Source organism: Rattus norvegicus, chromosome 14 (assembly GCF_036323735.1).
Source record: "Rattus norvegicus strain BN/NHsdMcwi chromosome 14, GRCr8, whole genome shotgun sequence".
NCBI classification, from domain to species: domain Eukaryota; kingdom Metazoa; phylum Chordata; class Mammalia; order Rodentia; family Muridae; genus Rattus; species Rattus norvegicus.
This window is the reverse complement of record NC_086032.1, coordinates 40,130,406-40,145,759: the sequence shown is the minus strand read 5'-3', so window position 1 is coordinate 40,145,759 and position 15,354 is coordinate 40,130,406. Positions and strand designations below refer to the sequence as shown.

Genomic DNA, 15,354 nt, shown 5'->3' with positions numbered 1-15,354 from the left:
TGGGCCAGCCAATTCTGCCACTGAAGACATGACCTCAGGAAAATATGACTAAGAGTCTTGATATTCAGGCTAAAATGCCAGTTCTCTGTAAGTTACCACTTAATTCTATGAGTCAGAAAAAGTCTGGCCATAGGCTGAGGCAGCCTAAGTCCATACTATTTGAATGACCCTTTCTTAATATCCTAACCCTTCCTTAATATCCTAGAACTCAGGATGTCATAAAATCAGTTTGTACAGCAATGTGGCAAATGAAGAGTTAAAAGGAAGATGTGCAACACTAAGGGGCAATGGTTAAGCAGACAGTAAGTATCCTGGGAGAAACAAGTCCTGGGAGAACAAGTCCTGAATCTCATGCTGGGTTATAACTTCATGCATTATTCACCTGATGATGTCTAGATGCCATCATTGTTTGCAGGATTCTACTGCTGCCTGTATCCCATGATTTTGCCTTTTTCTTCTATGTCACCATACTCATACCGCTCCCTGTAAAGATATTAGGCAGTATGGTAGGATAGTCATCTTTAAAACATGTACACAGAGTTAACATGACAATTAGTGCTAGAGAAAATTGCCAGATTTTAAGAGGAGAGTCTCATGGAACAGCCTGCCTTACTGAATTCAACACAAGTGTATACACGCTGAGAGTTCTACAGAACAATGCATAATACAGTGAAACAAACAAAGAAAAAACACTATTCGAAGCTTTGGGTTAATTTTCATCTTGTTTAAAGGTGTATTTAAATATTACTGCTTTCTTCTGTAGATATAGGGTGAGATGGTGAATGAAAACAGTCCCCAGAGGCTCGTGTGTTTGAGTACTTGGTCCTCAGTCAGTGGAACTGCTTAGAGTTAGGAAATGTGGTTTTGTTGGGAGAGGTATGTCATTCAGGGTAGGCTGTCGGGTTCCAAAGATGCCAGTCCCAGCATTTTCTCTGCCTCCTGTTCACGTATTCCTTAGTTGCTTGTAGTTCTTCGTGTAGTATTGAGGCTTCTTGATCTTTTTCTCATCCATGTTAGCATGCCTGTTGGTGTTATCCAGCTCATGTTAAGCAGTCATATTGTTGAAACTTTATGGGCGTAGCTCCTGACATTACTAGAAGAGACACAATCTCACATCAAATTCCCTGTCCCTCTGACTTTTGGAATCTTCCTGCCATCCTTTCTGTGATTATCTCTGAGCGTTAGGTCTGGGAGCTGTATTATAGATGTATCAATTGACGTGGCTGCACAACTCTGCATTTTGATCAGATATATTTCTCAATAATTGTTTCTTATGTTTCAACAGGAGATTCATTGATGAGGGGTATGGACTACATTTATCTGTGTATAAGAACAAATATTTAAAGTATTAAGGTGTTAGTCTGTTTAGCAAAGTGGGGAATATCTAGATTCTCTTCTATGATCCATTACTCACTAGGCCTAGGTATTGGTCTAGGTTTCCAATGACAGCAATGATTCTTGTGAATTCTTGTTGTGTTTATAAATGATCTTAAGTCCATTTATAAAGCCTTTGGTTACCACCAAGGTGACTATTGCACCCTTTGACTAAAAAGAGTTGAGGGGATGGTTATTGTCAAAATACATTGTATGGATCCTCAAAGAACTAATATAAGCAGGAAGACAGAACTGTGAGTAGAGGATCTGAAGGGTGGGCATGGTGCTTCTAGGTTAGAGAAGAGAAGGTGTCTAACTATGTTAACGAACTTAGTCTATGTTAGTCACTTTCCAAACACTTTACAATCACAGTTGTACTTAATCAATGTTATAAGCTACACACACACACACACACACACACACACACACGCACACAAACACACCCAAGCATATCTTCACCTTCATGTACATGCACATGCACACAATGTTCTTTCTTACTTTAAAGTATGTTTCTGTGTTGGTCTGTTTGTCTTATTATACATAGTTTAATGAAATGTGTGAGGCTTTCCTATGGAAAAGAGGCTATTTACTATGTCTTCTAGAAGGTTTTGATCTAAAAGGCTATATTATTTTCTTCCAAAGTGGCACAAGTCATTGTGCAATAGGAAAGAGGACAGATATGTGTGTGTCCAGGTCTCTTTACTTGTTTTTATAAAATCATTAATATTCAAATTTTATATAGGTAACATTATCTCATCTTAATCACTTCTAAAAGATTTTTTATCCAAATACCATGGCAAAATGAGTATTCAATATTCAATATTTCAGAAGTGAGATTAAACTTTAATGCATAATCTTTGGGGGACACTCAATCTCAATTTATGCCATATCAGTAATTAGTATTTTAACATATTTTCCTTAAACTCATATTGCATAAAGGGGAGAATTATATAAATATAGGATATGTCTTTATCACATCACAGTCATGTCATATATATCTACCGTGTCATTTGATTCTAATCATTCAAAACAGGTGATATCCCTTGCCTTGTGGAGTTTGTGTTGCTTTGTTTTACCTTAAGTCAGGCTGGGATTAAAAATTCAAGGGAGGGCAAGTAGATATAAGTCAATGAACTCCCATTAAATAGAAATGTGGCATTTTAAACATATATCTGTTAGTCATGGAGTAAGTAGGTAGAGAGTAAGTAGTACTACATACAAGTACACACACGCAATAATATGTATAAAGCTATCTGGGCATGTACATTGTACTTATGCATGTAAATGCATAGCGCATGTGCATTCCTCATGTATGACATCGGCTCGTTAAAAACATTCAGAAGAAAGCTATCCCATCTGTGGTGATGATTAGCAGACTTTGTCCTTTGTCATCCTTTCTCCTACCCAGTGCAGTAACAGTCATTCATAGGGTACTGGTGTCTTATTGAAGGGATTACATGGTTAATACAAATACAGTGACACAAGTCATGTCATACAATAGATTTGTGTATCAGCTGATTTTAGTATCCTCATCAAGGGGAGAAACATACTGAAATCTATCTCCTGTGGATAATAAGTTATGACTTTCTATACTTTCTAATTACAAGTACCTTCTCACTATGAAACCCTTGAGTGAGAGAAACCATAGTTACATTTTAAAAAGCACCAGGAATAATATAAGTACTGGAAAGATATTGATAACCTGCTAAAAGTTCTTTTGGTCATGGTCATTTTAACTGGGATGATTGTGTCTCATTGGTAATTTTATTTTAATTTCTCTGATGATTAGTGATTCTAAGCAAATCCTCACACATTACTGTAAAAGCCACATGTTTAAACATTAAAATAATGTGGAAAGTCTCATAAATTCCATGGCTCAAAAGACTAAGCTCCTCTTGGCTGATTCTTCTGATCAGGGATTTACAAAGTTTTAGAAGGTCTTCTATTGTTCACATACACGATGTTATCTAATCTATAGATTAAAATTAGATTCTTCTTTCCTGTACCCCAAGAGTGCATCTAAAGCAATGAAGACCCTCCTGTAGGTTTCTGTCCTTTGCCACACAGACTGCTATTCCAGCTTTGCCAGCCCCTCCCCTGGGCTCATCTCCTGGCTTGGAGGGAACTGGATAGAAAAGTGCTGAGGCGGGAGATCAGCCAGCTGCTACTGCAGCTTCAGGTCCTTAATACTGCAATTTCACACTGGTACGTCTCAGCACTTCTTAATTGTCAGCTATAAAGTTCTGCAGCTGCTTTGGTCAAATTTGTCCACTTACTCACAGAATTCCTTGGGAGGTTGGCTGGCTAAGACACCAATGCACATTTTCGACTTGTCCCTGTAGTTCTGCTTCATTTGCACTGAAAGCTAACAGAACTTTTAACTCTCCTTGGGGTTCTCCATGCATCTGCTCTTCCTCAAGGACATCACTACGGTTCGGATGTATCCGTGACGCCTCTCTTTTGCTTAATAATATACCCGGAAGCTTATTCAAAGTAGGATTTAAGGATCTAAGATTTCTCCCTAGGGCTGAGAATCTGTGGGAAACATTGGCATTGTCAATGGTAATGTAAGAATTTATTTTATTTTTAAATTGTTTATTGGGTATTTTATTTATTTACATTTCAAATATTGTCCCCCCTTCCCAGTTTCCCCTCTGCAAATCTTTCATTCTACCCATCTCTTTTGTCTCTAAGAGGGCGCTCCCCCTCCCCCACTCACTCCTGTCTCACTGTGCTAGCATGCCCTTATGCTGGGGAATCAAGCTTCCATAGGACCACGGGTCTCCCCTCCCACTGATGCCATATAAGGCAATCCTCTGTTTCTGGAGCAATGAGTCCGTTCATGTGTACTCTTTGATTGGTGGTTTAGTCCCTGGCAGTTCCGGGTGGTCTGGTTAGTTGATGTTGTTGTTCTTCCTATGGGGTTGCTCCGTCAGTCCTTCCCCAAATTCTTCCATTGGGGACACTGTGCTTAGTCTTATGGTTGGTTGAAAGCATCTGAATCTGTATTGGTCAGGTGCTGACAGAGCTGAGGCCTATCCACTGGAGGTGGTCTCTAAAGGTTTTATCTCGTCTTTGTTGGGTATTTCAGCTAATGTCATCCCTACTGGGTCCTGATAACCTCTTTCTTCCCTGGTATCTGAAACTTTCTAGTGGTTCCTCTAATTTTCCATCCCACACTGCTACATTTTTCTGTTCAATTTTCTGTCCTCCTCTCCTGTCCCTTTCCATACCTGATCCTGTTCCCCTTTCTTCCCTCCCCCTCCTCTCTCCCTTCCCAATATCTCCCTCCCTCTATATCTCATGATAATTGTTTCCCCTTCTAAGTAGAATTGATGCATCTACATGAATGGACTAAAACTAAATGTGAGGTCCTTGACCTTTAAGAAGACAGTAGAATAGTGACATCTTAACTAATCCATCCCTACACTAAATCAACTTTTAAAAAATATCACAAACTGTATCAGGAAGGTCTGATTATCAAGGATTTCTTGCTACTATATTTTCACAAATATGAATTGAGGTTTTGTATATTTTCTCCAGAGGAAAGTAGATTTGAAGCTCCTATGTAAAGAGCACGTACTTTCAAACAATCATTGATGAGCATAATGTGGTTTAAAAATTTACCAAAAGATGACAGTTCATATCTTGTTCCCACATCTTTGTTTTTGTGTTTGTTTTATTCTTTTATTTTTCTGAAGACAGACTTTTGGATCTAGTCTCACATGTCACAAATTCAGATTATTTTCTTTTTCCTTAAGAGCCGTGGGCAATATTACTGCTTCTTCCCATGGTGGGAGACCCAGGGACAGTCATGATGGAGCTGTGTTTGCTGAGTGAAGCTGTCTGCTCAGAGCCTAAAGTGAATGTCTTTGTTTTTCTGCTGCATTTAGGATGATTAAAGGGTGTCTGCCTGCCTGTCTGTTACTGCTTTAAAAATAATGGGCTGTATAGAATACCTACAGCAAAGTTACATTTCCATAAAATGATCCTCTTCCTATCGATGACAATCTAGTAGCACATTTAGAGAGTTTTAAGGAAATACTAGGTTGCTTGTTTGTTCGCTTGCTGTTGTTGCTGCCGTTTTAAGGTTAAAGATATCCATGTCCTTCTCCTTTCCTTACACATCAACTTGTTTCTTTGGGTTTAGGTTTTCCTTTCTGAGTGAAATATTCTAGATGCAGATAATTTTTGCTTCTCTCTCACAATTAAAAATTAATTAATTAGTTGTGCATCTGTATAGTATGACTGTGAGTACCTGCTTTCATGACTTGTATATTGACTTTCACGTGTAGGTTCCTTTTGCCAGTTTATGGATTCAGAAGTTGATGTAGGATTCTTAGGTTTGGATTCAATGCCTGTACTTACTGAGCCATTTTATTAACTCAAGACTTTGATTCTCTTACCTGTGAGTTTTCTGTTCTCTTCTTTTTAGTGCTTGTCACTGCTGCTTCCATCCCGTCTGTCTTACAGGCTTCTCTGAGGATTTATTTTATGTTACACTATAACGATATCAGTATATCAGCAGATTATCACATGTATAGTATGTGGGAAAACCTGAGAAGATATTTAGGGTCAGTTGAGCCATCTGGGAACATAAACTCTATTATATATAAAGTGAGGCTAACAATGACATCATCCTCAGCACAAAAGCATGGAGAATTAAGATACAGAATCTTACAAAGAAGAGCACATGCTAAGTTTACCAATGTTCATTATGCCTAAATGTGAGTTAAATATAATATAATATAATGAAAATGATAATGATAATGTTTAATATAGCTGATGGTTTTAAACAGAATGGGATTTTTTTCAAAGTTACAACAGTTGATTTTAAAATTCATTTATTTATTTTCCTTGTGTGTGTTTTTATTTTTTGCTTTTTTTATTCTTATTTTTGGCAGGAACAGCGCATGCCAACACTCCCATGTGCCCATCAGAGAACAAATTGTAGGAGTCACTTCTCCATTTTTACCACTTGGGTCCAAGGGAGTTGACTCAGTTCATCAGGCTTGGTGGCAAACACCTTTACTACCTGAGCCATGCAGCCTACAATAGTCAAATTGTTAACAGATTATGTTTCTTAAGATAAATGATATAAATGCAATACACATGAAATAAAAAAAACAAGTTTACAAAAGCAATTTATTGGGTATTTTGTTCCTGGCCTTGCTATGAACATACTAATCAGCTCTCAAAGCAATCCATCAAGACAGAAAGGCAATCCTTGAACTGAGAAACCTGAGGTGCAGAGAGCTTTGATGATTTACCCAGATTTGCATAGTAGCAGGTGATGAAGGAAGCTGGATGTGTTCTGCCTTTTCATTTGTGTCTTTAAGTTGCTTCTTTAGCAGTTAAAGTGATGTGTTTTAATAAACTCTAAGATCCCCTTCATTCCTAACATTCACTGATGTCCTTTTCTAAGCCAGTAGTAGTTCTTAGCCTTCCTGATAATGGTACTCTTTAATATAGTTCGCCATATTATGGTGATGCCTGATTATCACTGAGAAAGGAAAGTAGATCAGAGATCAGGGGTGGACGTGGAGATGTGACTCCATGGTGGGGGGGTGAGGAGGGATAGAACAGGAGGGATGAAGTGGGGGAAAGGAAGGTGGGAGAGACAACTGAATTAGGGGGCATTTCTGTGATGAGCTAGTAACTGAGGGCATTGGAAGCTACCAGGAATCTATGAGGGTGACCTGATATGAATGTTCCTCTATCAGGTGATACAGACTCACGTGGTGTTTTGCTAAGGCAAGACCCAAGGGAGGACAGGTGATATCTTGGAGAGAGTATACATATGACTCAAAGGACACTGATGGTGCTCTTCCATAGCTAGCTTCGCAATGCCTCATTGTTCTTGAGTCTCCATCCTCACTGATCTTTGCTTCATTGAGAGAGGCAGGGCAAAAACTTCCTGGCAGCCTGGCAGCTTCTGCTGGATCATGCCATCACTGCTGATTCCTGTTTTGTAACAAGACACTATGGAACTGGACTTCTGGTATCCTTACAGAGATTGGAAGTGCCCCAAGGAACAACTTCTAAATAGGTCCACATCCCTTTGTCCTCTTTATCATCTTTTTCCTTCTACCTTTCGACAGTGGACTTGAAGCATTTGAGAACCCTTATTAAAAGCAGGTTTTAAAAAATGTAAATGCACAGTGGCATAGCTAAGACTCCTAGTAATGGGGGACATGGAGCCTGAACAGTCCATCTCCTGAAACTGAGAAAACTTCCAATGAAGACACTGGGATACAAACCCAGCCACAAATTTGGAGCAGAATTTGAGGGAAGGGCCAAGCAAGGATTGACTATATTTGAGATCTATGTCCCGAGAGGGAGTCCATCCCTGATGCTATTATTGCTATTCTGCTACCCTTGCCGACTGGAATCTAGCATAACTTTCATCAGAGAGTTTTCACCCAGTAACTGATGGAAACTGATGCAGAGACCCACAGCCAGATATTACGTGGAGCTTGGGGAATCTTGTGGAAGAGGGGAAGAAAGGATTGTAGAACCTAGAAGAGTCAAAGACACAGACAACATACAGAATCAACTACACTGGGCCCATAGGGGCTCATGGAGACTGAACTGCCACCTAAGAGCATTCATGGTTTGAACCTAGGATCTCTGCACAGATGTAACAGTTGTATAGCTAGGTCTTCATTTGGGACTCCTACATCAGAGGCAGCACCCATTTCTGACTATATTGTCTGCCATTGGATCTCTTTCCCCTAACTGGACTGCCTCTTTTCGCCTCAATAAGAGTAGGTACGCCTAGTCTTATTAGAAGATGATAAGCCATGGCTGGTGGATATCCATGGGAAGACTCCCTATTCTGAGGAGATGGGGAGGAGTGGTGGATGGTAGAGATGTGAGTAGAGAGGTGGGGACTGACAGGGGAGGAGGAAGGGGAAGCTGTAATCAGACAATAAAATGAATAAGAAGTTAGTAAAAAATAAAAGAAAACTTTAAGAAATAATAACAGAAGGAAGCCACTCAAATTTGTGTATTTAGAAATCTACTGGGTGGGTGTTTGTTTGCTTGTTTTTTTGGGGGGGTGTTTGGCCAACTTTTATTCTCAGGAGGATCCTGAGCACAAGACTCTAAGTTATTCTCCTGTTTATCTGTATCTGAATTTGTAAACAGAACTCTTGAACAAATCATGTTTTCTTCATTCTCAAGTACCAAGTATGACATTTGCTGGATTTTGGAGAACGAACATAGTTTAGTGTTTAGGCAGGTGTTATTCTGTACCATACTTTGCTCCCTGTATTAAGAATTCAGAGTTTTGCTGGCAGCTGTGGTGAAAATAGAAAAATTAGATACAATTTCTCAAAAGTTAATTCTGAGTTATTACACTGCTTCCCATTTCTTATATGAAATATAGACTCTAGGAATGAACCTGTTTTATATTTTCCTTTCCGTTTCAGCATTTTGGACACCAAGAACACTGGGAATCCCTCTGTTTTGTCCCTGTGTATAGGTAGAGATATTAGTCTCCCATTCTCAATATTTCTAATTCATCACATGGTTTCTAGGGTATCAAGGGACAGGCAAGTATGACAATGACATGTTTGAAGGGCTATTTGTGCTATTTCTTTACATGATACTGATTTTTAAATTTCATTAAGCTCTTTATAATTCCAAGTTTTAATGTATTGACAAGAAGGACTAACATGAACCGAGAGTTCATTTTTCTCTAGAAAAAGAGTTAGCCTTCAGTGAATTATTGATTTCGTATGGCATTAGATTTTCAATCTTTCTATATCCCCTCTCCCTTTACCCTTCAATCACTGACATTGCCAATTTTTAAGCTGTGCTTATTCAGCAATTTTTTTCTTCCTGCTATTTAGCTTTTTAGAGCTTTAAACTTTCAAATACAATTCACATTTGACTCAATGCACTCACTTCTCAGAAAGTTTGTTTTCCTGCTCTGAACATCCACCGAGCACGATGTCAGAATGTGATTTCGCCTTGCATTTCAAAGATGGCATTTTCTTGGGTAAAAAGTTATTTCAAATGAATAGACAGAGACACACAGCCTTTCTCCCCATTCTTCAGGTAAAAGATTAATTATATTTCTTTTTAACATTTTTCTAGATCTTATGAGCCAGTTCATTACAGAAGGCCATTAGTTGTTTATCTTCTGTCTTGCATTTTACATACTAATTTTACTAAATAATGGTACCTTTGTTAACTGATTTTAATTCAATAATTTTTTAATCCCAAACTTATAAAAGGTTATTATCTAAGTATACATACTACACTGAGTTTTTTCAACAATTCATTCCAAAATTGCAAAATATGTTGGTTTTGAAAGACTGAGATTTTATAGTAATGAAAAATGAGAAGGGAAGCAAATAGAAAATGGTAGAGTGAGAAAGAAAAGAGGAAAAGCAAGAAAGGAAGAAGGAATAATTGATACCAGCAGAGACATCATGGGATGTGTCTGGCTCCTGGGAGGGAGGCTGTATCTGCTCCTTTTCTAGTAGCAATGTGGAGTACTTGGTCCTATGACACGACAGTGCAATGATTACTGTGAGAAGGCTTGAGACTTTCATCTCTTGAACATTGGTTTTCTGTGGTATTTTGAATTCATTTCAATTGTTTTCTATTACAAGTAATTTTAAAGGGAAAGGAAACTCAATGAATTTAAAGAGAGGATGGGGGCTCACATGAAATTGATAAATTTCTAGGTTTTTAATTTTGGGGATACACTTCCCTAAGTACATTGTAACTCTGTATAGTTGAAATTATGTGTGGTTGATACTTAGGAGATGGAGGTCAAGAAAGAATAAATACCTCATGAATTTTAAAAATAAAGGATTTAGATGTTGGTATACCTCAGTAGACTTTGTGTCAGGCTCTCTGAGCATTAGACGCTGAGATATAGATATATATGAAGGAACTTAACAGCAATACTTACGGAGATGAGAGAGATGATTAAGTAGGAGGAAGAATTGAACTCACTCCTGTTGGAATAAAAAGCCAACTTCGATGTTCATGTGTTGGAGCTGGAAGTCTACATGCATAACAATATCACTCCATGTCCTGGGATCAATAACCTTGAAAGACCAATATATTCTTTATTAAACATTTTAAAAAATGAAATTAATGCTATAAATGTCATATGACCTCCTCAAAGAAAGCACTGATAAAACTATTACCATGTTTATTGAATTGTCCTTCCTCTCTGTTTTCCTGTTCTTATGATCTGTTTGATATTCCTCAGTGGTCCTGGCCTTCTCAATGGTCATCTCCATCTTGACAAATAACTCATTCATTTTTCTGAGAATTAAGTACTTGTACCAATCTTAATTGTTTTTGGAAGCCTTTCTATATTTGTCATTAGTTGGGACCTGATTATGACACATAATCAACTATTCCTTCAACTATGATTCTTGAGCCATAGAGGAGAGACATCATTGACATTGGTTATGGATGTGAGACTGCCCCTTCACACTCCAATGTTATTGCTTATGTCCATAATGTCTCCTGTTGGACTTCTCACTGTACACTGTCATCTTGTATGTTCTCTGGTCTTTTGTTATGTCAGTAACTTTCTGCTACTGTAACAAAGTTTATGTGATAAAAGCCCGTATATAATGAACGGAGAGCATATCTGTATGTTCTCACTGTTGAAAGTTCATTCCACGATCAGTTTCCTTACATTTAGTGGTTGGAGCATATGGCAGAACAAAACCTCTCAATTAAAGGTCAAGAACCAAAAAAGATAAGAAGGAATAGGTGTTCTATTCTCCCTCATACTTTCTACCACCTTCCAGTAGTATTCTGTTGGGAAATTCAACATTCAAACTATGGCATTCACTTTATCATGGACATTAAGATTTTTCTGAGTCATTTATCTTTCTATCCCATCACGCTTCATGGAAGTTGGAGTTTTTTATTTAATTTCTTGTGGTCCAATGCTTTGTTCACACTTTTAAAAGCAATATTTCAGGAAGCACTATCTTTAGATTATTTATTTGTGTGTTAAATCTTGTGTCCCAGGAGACAGCTCCTATATCAATATGTTTTGCTGGATACAGGAGTTTTAGTTTTCTTTAGTGCTTGCCAATGCTTACTGTCATGTTTTTGGGCAGGCTTTGTCTTTCTTTGACAACCTGATACAAGAGATAATAAAATAATAATAATAGTAATAATAATAATAATCCTTTGCAGTTTCAAAGGTAGTTCCTAATAATCTCTTAATAACTATAGGTTTTACATTAATTTCTCTTAAGAGTATACATTGAGCTTAGTAATGTGTTATTACTACATATTTTCTCCAAAATTGATTATGCCAGCTAATGATGTGTTTCCTTTCATTGTGATGTATATCTATTCACTTTTTAAATATTTGTGTGTGTGTGTGTGTGTGTGTGTGTCTGTGTGTAGCAATGCATGAGCATGTACTTGTGTGCATGTACTGGTGGTGGAGATAAGATAACCTTTGGCAAAATTCTTTGGAATGGAATTCAACTTCTTTGAGACAAAATCTCTTACTCTCCTGGAAATAACCCATTAGTCTAGGTTGATTGGCCAGTGAGCCTTGGGGATCTGCCTGGCTGTGTGTCTTTAGTACTTGAATCAAAGACTCATACTGTCTTATTTAGCATTTTCTTATCAGTTCTGGGAAAGCAGTGCTAGGGGAAATGTTTATAGTTCTAAGTGCTCCATAAAGAAATTAGAAATTCTCATAACAGTAATTTAAAAGTACACCTGAAAGCTCTAGAACAGAAAGAAGCAAGCACACCAAAGAGGAGTAGAAGGCAGGAAATAATGAAAATCAGGACTCAAGTCAATCAATTAAAAACAACAGCAATAACAACAACAAAAAACAACAAAAAACAAAACAAAACAAAACAAAACAAAAAATAATGCAAAGAATCAATGAAACCAAGAACTGGTTCTTTGAGAAAATCAACAAGATAGATAAGCCCTTAGCCAAATTATGCAAAAGACAGAGGGACAGTATCCAAAAAAGCAAATCAGAAATGAAAAGGGAGATATAACAACAGATATTGAGGAAATTCAAAGAATCATGGGATCTTAGTTCAAAAACTGGTACTTTAAACAACTGGAAAATCTTAATAAAATTGACAATTTTTTCTAGGGAGACCCTATTGACCAAAGCTAAATCAAGATCAGGCAAACTATTTAAACAACCCTACAACCCCCAAAGAAATAGGAGCAGTACTCAAGAGTCTCCCAACCAAAAACCACCTCCCCCAAAAAACACCCCCCAAAAAAAAAACCTAAAAAAAACAAAAACACAAAAAACAACCAGGGCCAGGTGGTTTTAGTGCAAAATTCTACCAGACCTTCAGAGAAAAGCTAACACTAATACTTCTCAAACTATTCCACAAGATAACAGAAGGAACACTGCCAAACTCTTTCTATGAATTCATAGTCACCCAAACCACACAAAGAAATTGATGCAAAAAATACTTAATAAAATATTTTTAGACCAAATCCAGAAATATATTAAAAAAACATCATTTACCATGATCAAGTAGACTTTGTCCCAGGAATGCAGGCATGGTTCAATATTTGAAAATCTATCAACCTATTCCACCATGTAAACAAACTTAAAAAAAATCATATTGATCATTTCATTAGATGCTGAAAAGCCTTTGACAAAATTCAACACCCCTTCAGTTTAAAAGTCTTAGAGAGATCAGGGATATAAGGCACTTACCTAAACATAACAAAAGCAAGTGTACAACAAACAAATAGCCAACATTAAACTAAACAGAGGGAAACTTAAAGGAGTTCCAATAAATTCAGGGAAAAGATAAGGTTGCCCACTCTCTCCCTATCTATTCAATATAATACTAGAAGTTCTAGCCAGAGCAACAAGACAGCTAAAAGAGATTAAGGGGATACAAATTGGAAAGGAAGAAGTCAAAGTATTGATATTGGTGGATGATATGACAGTATATAAGCAACTACAAAAATTCCAGAGAACTATAGCTGATTAACAACTTCAGCAAAGTGGCTGGATACAAAATAAACTTAAAATAAAATCAGTAGCCTTCCTTTTACAAATAATAAAGGGTCCTAAGTAAGAAATTAGGGAAATATCACTCTTTACCCTAACCATGTACTATACTAAATATCTTGGTATAACTCTAACTAAACAAGGGAAAGACCTATATGAAAAGAATTTCAAGTCACTGAAGAAAGAAGTTGAAGATTATATCAGAAGATGGAATTATATGCCATGCTCATGGATCCGTAGGATTAACATTCTGAAAATGGCCATCCTACCAAGCAATATACAGATTCAATATGGTTACCGTCAAAATTCCAACATAATTATTTACAGACCTTGACAGAGCAATTTCTAACTTTATATGGAAAAATAAAATCTCAGGATAGCTAAAAGATTCCTAAACAATAAAAGAACTTCTGGAGACATCACCATCCTTGATTTCAAGCTGTAATATGGAGAAATGGTAATAAAACTGCATGGTACTGATATAGGAACACGCAGGTTGATCAATGGAAAATAATCAAAGACCCTGTAAAATAAACCCACACACCTATGGACACTTAAGTTTTGACAAAGAAGCAAAAACATTCAATGCAAAAAAGAAAGCATCTTCAACAAATGGTGCTGATCTACCAGAATGTCTGCATGTAGAAGAATGCAAACAGATCCATATTTATCAACCCTCACAAAACTCAAGTCTGAGTGTTTCAAAGACCTCAGTGTAAAACCAGATACACTAAATCTAATATAGCCTTAAACTCATTGGTACAGGAATCAACTTCCTGGAAAAAATACTAATGGCTCAGGCTCTAAGATCAGCAATTGATAAGTGGGGTCTCATGAAATTGAATATTTTCTGTAAGGCAAAGGACAATGTCGACTGCAGCCTACAGATTGGGAAGGATCTTTGCAAACCCTACATCTGACAGAGGACTGTTATCCAAATTTATAAAGAACTCAAGAAGTTAGAAACCAACAAACCAAATAACATAATTAAAAATGAGGCACAGAGTTAAACAGAGAACTCTCAACAGAGGAATCTCGAATGACTGAGAAGCATTTAAATGCTTAAAGTCCTCAGTCATCATGGAAAAGCAAATCGCTCTGAGATTTCAACTTAGACCAAGATAGTCAAAATAGCCAAGATGAGAAACTCCAGTGATAGATGGTGCTGTGCAGGGTGTGGAGCAAGGGGAACTCTCCTGCATTTATGGGGGAATTTCAAACTGGCACAGCTACTTTGGAAACCAATTTGGCAATTTCTTAGAACACCAGGAATATTTCTACCTCAAGACCCAGCCATATCACCCCTGGGCATATAGTCAAAAGATGCTCCTCTGTCCCAGAAGGGCACCTGCTCAACTATGTTCATAGCAGCTTTCTTTATTCATAATAGACAGAAGCTGGAAACAATCTAGATGTCCTTCAACTGAAGAGTGGATAAAGAAAATAATGGTATACCTACACAATGGACTGTTAGTTAATGGAAACAAAGATATCATGAGTTTAGCAGGCAAATGGATGCAATATCAGCCTGAGTGAGGTAACCCAGATCCAAAAGAACCTGTATGGTATGTATTCACTTCTAAGTGGATATTATCCATAAAATACAGAATAGCTATGCTACACTCTCCAGACCCAAAGAAGCTAAATAAGAAGGAAGGTCCAAGCAAGGATGCTTGAATCTTACTTAGAAGCAGGAATTAAATATTCATAAGAGGAAGGTGGAGAGAGGGAACTTGGAGGGAGAGGGATACAGAGGAGAATGGAGTGGGGTGGGCTTCAGGATCAGGTGTGGGGACTGACAGGAGAGATGGCCAGATAGGCATGAGAATGAATTGAAATCTGCAACTGACTGGGGCTGGAGAGGCTGGGGAATCTTGAGAATGTGCCAGAGACATAGGATAGCAGAGGCACTGAAAAATCAATGGAGGTGACCTTAACTGTGACTCATAACTGGGGAATATGGAACCCTAGGA

General features: G+C 37.6%; 1 pseudogene across 1 annotated transcript in view; it reads right to left on the bottom strand.

Annotated features, from left to right (window-relative positions):
• Positions 1 to 419: 419 nt before the first annotated feature.
• Positions 420 to 15,354, bottom strand: part of Rtraf-ps2 (RNA transcription, translation and transport factor, pseudogene 2) — a 46,207-nt pseudogene continuing 31,272 nt past the window's right edge. The window contains exons 4-5 of the transcript NR_172022.1: positions 3,655 to 3,909; positions 420 to 483 (exon numbers count right to left, since the gene is read on the bottom strand). The product of NR_172022.1 is annotated as an RNA transcription, translation and transport factor, pseudogene 2 (transcript). The remainder of the gene's footprint in view (positions 484 to 3,654; positions 3,910 to 15,354) is intronic.